The following is a 7205-nucleotide window of genomic DNA, read 5'->3' on the forward strand; positions in this document are numbered from 1 at the left end:
TAGTAGCTACATACCAATATATGGAACGTTTTGCTATACTACCCTATACACTGTTCGCTTTTCCCGCATAAAAACTGGTTTTCAAGTTTTTTAGTGCAATTTTTCCCAACTTAATAAAAACCTTTATAGTCTAGCCGTTTTCGAGTGTTTGGCAATTAATTTCTATTTATATAGATTCATTATTATGTTTGTGGGTGTCTGATTATATTCTGTAATATTGTTAAACCCCTAACTATTTAACAATGTGCCGGTGATTATTGATTTTAGACTAAAAATAATATCTTATATAATGATTCGCTTGCATTATAGCTAATTATGTATACTTTACTTTGCAAGACACTGGAATTGAAAACAGCACTATATTAAAAGGCTTTGGTTTTGGACTCTTCGTTGGTATTTTCTTGGCATTTCGTCGACAATTAGAATGCTGACATTAACGTGCTGACGAGTACCATTGCTTAAAGAGTTTCTTTCAATTTGGCGCATCATTTAGTAATGAAATTAATCTATTGCAGGCGCCGAGATGTTCCGAAGGCGCGGTGCCGATGGCGCGGGCTAACCGCTCTCGGCTAGGCGCCCATGCGCGCCTGCCTGCTCGTGTGCGCGGCGCTCGCGCTCGCGCCGGGCCCATGGGCGCGCGCCGCCGCCACCACACCGCACGAGCCCGCGCGTCTCCAACACATCAAAACACAAATTTTAGCCAAGGTAATAATAAAACCTAAACTCTAACTGTATATTTACAAAAAACACGTATAATGATAAGAATTTGGAAACTAATAAAAAAAAGTTCTATTTGACTTTCCCCATGTTATAGTACTATTGTGTACCTTCATAAAGTCTGCCTACTAAAGAAGCTTCTAAAAACATACACTGTTCATATATCACCAAACTACTTCAAATAAAACTTTAATAGATACTTGTAAATCAATAACTTTTTTCATTTCACTTTAAAATATCTGTAATTATTTTTAAAATGATTTTAGCTGGGTTTATCATCACGTCCGACGCCACTGGGGACTCCCCCACGTGACGTCGTCCGCCAGATCCTGGCGCGAGCGGCTGACCCTTATCCTGAACCTCCACAGGTCGAGCACAGCATGAGGGAGATAATCGCCATCGCGCATAGAGGTGACTTTGGGATTCATCCCAGTTGGATACATATAAGAAAATAGATCAGTCAATATATATAATAGTCATGTATGCTAGCATTGGGATCGAAATTAAATACTTACCTAAAATAAATGTTCCCTTACCACCGCGTCTAAAAACAAATCATTGTAATAGTATAAATAAAAATAAATGAATTCAATAGACGACAATCAGATGTCAGGATTTTACTTACGATTTCACCAAAATTGCTGACCATTTTCCGCTAAATCTTTTTATTGAACCAGACAGTTCAATTTAACGAATTTCTAGTCATAAGAAAAATATGTTGGTATAAGTGATGCTGAAATGAAGAAAATATATTATTCATCTGAGCAGACGATGACTCGACAGAAATATCGATATAAGTAAACTCGTTCGAAGATAAATTAATTTCGTATGAGAATTCAATGCTAGTGAAAATAAAGGAAAAATAACTGTATAAATAAAATGTTAGAAGTAATTTTAAAGTCATACCTACATATAGTATCAGATGGCTAATTAACATTTATTTTTTTGTTTTATTTTTTAATACCTTTTGAATATCTGGCTGGGTATTCTTAAGGTATTTTTTTATATTTTATTAGATTAACCAGGCGTACCATTCCTAACAATATTTTGTTAAGTATACTCATTCTCATAAAGTTTATGATGCATTTCTTACGTAAGTATAACTTATCACTTAACATCAGGTGAGCCTCCTGCCCGTTTGCCCCCTGTTCTAAAAAAAAAAAAAAAAAAAAAAAAAAAAAGTTATTCTAGACTCAACAGCTCTGCATTGAGGATTATTACTGAATCACAACTAATCAACGCTGGATAAACGTTACATAAAAGTAAGTTTTTTTATTTAAAATGATGAAATGTCTTATTATAGTTTTCATTATACATGACGGAAAGGAATTATCAACAATTTAGCTTTAAAATAAAGCTTTTAATAAGTAGTAGTAGCTTCAGCATGCGCCTCCGAAGTCGTAGGTTCGATACCCGGCTACACCAACTCTCTGTCTATGGTCGCATTTAGAACTTGCTCGTACGGTGAAGGTAAACGTATTAAAGAAACCGAGACATGCCTTAGACCTAAAAAAGTTGACTGCGTGATTTCTAATAGGCACAGAAGGCTGATCACCTGTTTGACTATTAAAAAACAAAAGATCGCGAAACAGATACAGTTAGATCAGGCTCTTAGAGCTTGCAGCGCCACTGGTTTTTAAAAGCAGTTTCCTATAACCGAGTCTGTCGCCGCTTAAATGATGTAGAGGTTTTGTATTGTACGTTTTTCCTATTCAATAATTTCATGATACTAGAATTCATGTGTCTATGATAGACTTTATATAAATGTATGCATAATGATTTATTTGTTTTATTATTATTATTATAGCCTACTTATTTTTCTACATACCCGTTATCAGTTGGTTATTGTCAAAATGTAATTTCAGGTATACACATGAAAACTTGGGTGCAAAAGAAGGTTATTTATTGGTAAGTAAAACTGTATTTTTATAAAACATTTTTCATTGAATCTATGTAAAATATTAGATATTGTAACTGCACTGTACAATAAAATGGCGGAGTCCTTATTCATAGTTAGAAAGAAAATAAACCCGGCGTTATTACCACGGCATTGCCAACAATGTTAGATTTAATAGAAATTCTCACAACTTTCTTATTGCTGCATTCAGACCAAATATAGTTTTAACACCGAATTATATACTTTGATATATATGTTGATAGAATTCGTCTGACATTGTTTCATCCGAAGAAGTTATTTATATTGTCCATATCTTGTTATTGTGTCTTGAAGAAGAAATAATCAGTGATTTTGTTAAAACTGTAATACGACTGCTTAGTGTTTATATCGAATATTCCTGTTATATACTTCATCAAACAAGCGATTAGCAACTACAAAATATTTTCTATAACATCTTTTCTATGATTAGGTACTATTTATATACTCGCGACAATAAATTGTGTTTATAACTAACGTTTAGCATTTCTTCGTCGTCTCAACATTGCGTGACTGTCTTATGATTTATTTGTTATCTTGAATATATTGACGATTAAAGGCCTTAGGCTGGGCGCGAGGTTTCTTCTCTGGCTTTATTAGACCAAACTAGTTATATTGGCTACAAAAAAGTTAATATTACAAAAGACATTAAAAAATTGTCAAAATAATATTAGATGTAAAACAAAAACAGTTACTTACCAAAACTTAAAATCTTGAAAATATTACGGAAAAAACGCAATACATACAAATAGATAACCATCTAAATCACCACTAATTACCTTAACCAATTGTACACAAAACAAAAGTATCTTTATTCATAAACAAGTACACTTATGAACGTCAAAAATAAATAAATACATGAAGTCACTACAAAAAATACCTAACTTAATTACATTGTAAAAAAGCTTTAAAGGAAAAATTTTAGAGAAAAGTAATAGACTGTCATAAATTAAATAATATTTTTAAAGGGATATAAAGGAAATCAAGAAATAACAGTACAGTTATAACCACGAGTATTACACGCGTGTATAAACAGAAATTAGCTACATTCACATAGTTAAATACATAAACAAATACATTGAAAATTACCTCTTTATCTCAAGCAACGCAGCATAATAATATTGCCATTCAGAAACGCAACGACAAAACTACAATGGCTAGTAAGTAGCTCGCATTTACAAAAAATTCATTGTTCATACAAGTTTTTATTATTACTATAGATATCTTTGCAGAATGACTGCAGTTGGGCGCCCGCCAGCCGCTATGTGCTGCCGCTCGACGTACTTGCGTATAAGTTTTTATAATAAAAAATATTTTTCCCAATAAAACAATTCGGACGCATTAGAACGCTTTTTAAATTGGTACACTCTAGAATATTCTAAGGATCTATATAGGCATTATCAATGTACGAAGTCGGTAATAGAATTTAGATCTTGATTGTGTCGATATGTTAACAAAACGTATATTATGTTTAATAGGTATGTCTGATTAAATCCTCATACAATTACAACAAACAAAAATGTATTTTTTTAAGTTTTATTATCTACTTACATATTTATTTTATAAATAATTCTAATGTAATAAGTAACCTTAAAATGTAATAACTAAGATATATTGTTCAAAGAAGTCCCTTTCGGCAAGGTTCCGAAGATACTTGCAGCGTTCCCCCTTTGAATAGCTAGACTATTTCTTAGTCCGAGGTAGCTGCCAGCTCTTCGCCAGTGATGTCGACTAACTTTTTTGATATTTCCCTAAAAAGCCTTATAGCGCTATGACCCCACGGACCAAGGGTCTCGACACCGAATGGGACAAAATCATATTCGGAGCCTAGATCCCCGTATTTCCTGCAAATAGCTTTAGCTTTTTCAGTCGCATCACAAGCCGCACCAATTTATAATTTTAATATTGATGCATTCCAACTCCACAAGCTAGAAAACAATCAATAGTTTACGTCCTGTAACCTCAAAACTATAACAAAAGTATTATTAAAGCTAATCATATTTTGTAAGATTTTAGTAGGTTTGAGACAACAGTTTTTTAAACTTTTTAGTTAAAAAACTGTGTCTGAAAAAATATCGAGACAAGCGATACTGTTCTCGAAAGACGACATGTTGTTACAAGGTTTGGATAGCTTAGGTTAAAAAACGATAAAAGGTTAAGATGATATTTTGCTGATTGGTTTTTGTTTATAACTCTTATGAACTTTTGATGCCATGTTATAAACATTTTGTATTTGCATAGGAGTGGATGCAATGAATCACACCGTTTCCTTAGCCAAGAACTTAAAATAAAAACGAGTGGTCCAAGGGTTTTGCCTCTATGTAGGGCACTTCGTGACATATGCAATTTATTGCCGCTAGTGTGTCCTCAATTAATATTGATAATACTTGGTGTTTAAAACCCTCGCTTTGTTGTTATCTAATATTATATGAAAAATGACCTACCATAAAACATTATTTTATAATAACATGGTATTGTATGAATATACGGTATACATTTGGTATAGTCTTGACCTATAAGCCAAAAAAATAAATGTTTAAATTTTAAGTCCGAAAAATTCTAGAAAGACATAAACTCGGTAATTTATAGGCCAGACTTAACTCATTTGGAGTACTCGGTCGATCTAGATGGCTAGACTATTTCTAGCCAAAATGGCTTACTTAACAAATTCTGGAACTTTTCCATTTTTTGTACTTCTCAAATGGCCGTAATCTTCAAATTAATCTTATGAAATAAATTATTGTACGAGGCTGCGCTGGCCTTTGATGTTTACAAACGCCTGCTTGAATAATTCAACAAAATTGTGTTTTGACGTCGCTTGCGTGTTTCGTCCATTTTCTTTTGATCTCATTATTCTCTTTCTAAACTACTCTTATGATTTATTATTAATGAATATTTGGAGCGTAAAGGTGTCGTTTCACTTAGGTCAATGACCTCTGGATCGAAAATTAAACATATTAGTCAGTGCATTAGTGGTAAAAATGTTCAACAATTGAATTCTAGATACATTTTCATTAGTCAGTAGTTATGTTCTCGGAAACATAAAATAACTGCCGTCGATATCCCAAATTGTGCCCATGTTTTATCCCTATTACAATGTAAAATAAAAATGTCATAAGTTATATATTATAATGTGGTGTTTAACTCCTATTTGACCGACACGACGTTTGTGTATTCACAAGTCACAACACGGTTCGAAGAATTAATTAGAATCACTACATATTATAAAACTAAGTCGCTTTCTCTGTCCCTATGTCCCTTTGTATGCTTTAATCTTTGAAACTACGCAACGGATTTTGATGCGTTTTTTTAATAGATAGAGTGATTCAAGAGAAAGGTTTATATGTATAATAACATCCATTAAATAGTGGAGAAGTACTGTTATTTTTGAGGTTTCTAATGTGATGTCGTAAATAATTACATTTTTTCCGCTTACATTGCAAACGCAGGCTGAACCCTACGAGTTTTATCAAAATAATGTACTAAGTATTGTACACATTGAAAAGGTCTACAGAAAAGTCTGGTGATGGTATATGTGTATCTCTTATGGATAACCCACATTTTATATACAACGTTCACAGATTTTCTGTAATGTATTTAGTATCAGCATTGCACCCGTGCGAAGCCGGGGCGAGTCGCTAGTGTTAACTAATTTATAACTAGTTAAAATAGTACTATAAATATTTTAAAAAAAACTGTCTACTTATTTTTATAATTTACTAATTTCAGATAGCAGGCGAGAAAGTGACCAGCTACATAAAACGTGAGGAATAAAGCCCCGAGAAGAAGAGGAAGAGGTTATAAAACTACAAAAGGAATACGTCTTGGGAATACATTTTACCATTGACCATTTAGAGGATTTTTTACCAGGCGCCTTTTTTACGCCAGTCGTAAAACAAGCTTCTTAGATAGATATATATTTATAAAGGTCAAAAGTATTCGTTTTTACATTATTTAATTCGTTCTGACATATGTCAACAAGTGACATTATAGTAATGATAATACATATATATGAAATATCGTATTAAAATATTTGACTATATTATACAAAATAGATACTAAAGTGTATATATAGATAAAAAAACCGATAAAAGTGAATCTTAAAAGTCCATATATTCCTTCCATAATTACGATTTTAATGGTTTTGTTTATAGAACAGGGGGCAAACGGGCAGGAGGCTCACCTGACGTTAAGTGATACCGCCGCCCATGGACACTCTCAATGCCAGAGGGCTCGCGAGTGCGTTGCCGGCCTGTTAAGAATTGGTACGCTCTTTACCACGGTAAGTTAATGGCAAGTTCGTATCCTATACTACTAATGATATATTTTTACTTAAAAGAATTTCCTTTAACAAACTATTATTAATTATATTTAAATATTCTCTGGTCAGGAAACGAGCTATTTTTTTAACACTGATTTTACATAAATTCATAAATAGTTATCTATTGATTGTACTGAACTGCCATTGAACGTTTATATTAACAAACATTTTGACTTAAGAAATTTAATGCTCAATTAGTTAATGACTGATAGCTCATAAAAGTGACAAATTAAA

The 7205-nt window shown here is 32.7% G+C and overlaps 1 long non-coding RNA gene across 1 annotated transcript; it reads left to right on the forward strand.

The window, feature by feature from the left end:
* Positions 1 to 1896: 1896 nt before the first annotated feature.
* On the forward strand, positions 1897 to 6588 carry LOC110991778. The gene is made up of 3 exons (XR_002600143.2): positions 1897 to 1979; positions 2583 to 2625; positions 6380 to 6588. It is a non-coding gene; the product is annotated as an uncharacterized LOC110991778 (long non-coding RNA).
* The last annotated feature ends 617 nt before the right edge of the window (positions 6589 to 7205 follow it).

The sequence above is a fragment of the Pieris rapae genome, chromosome 13, assembly GCF_905147795.1.
Source record: "Pieris rapae chromosome 13, ilPieRapa1.1, whole genome shotgun sequence".
NCBI classification, from domain to species: domain Eukaryota; kingdom Metazoa; phylum Arthropoda; class Insecta; order Lepidoptera; family Pieridae; genus Pieris; species Pieris rapae.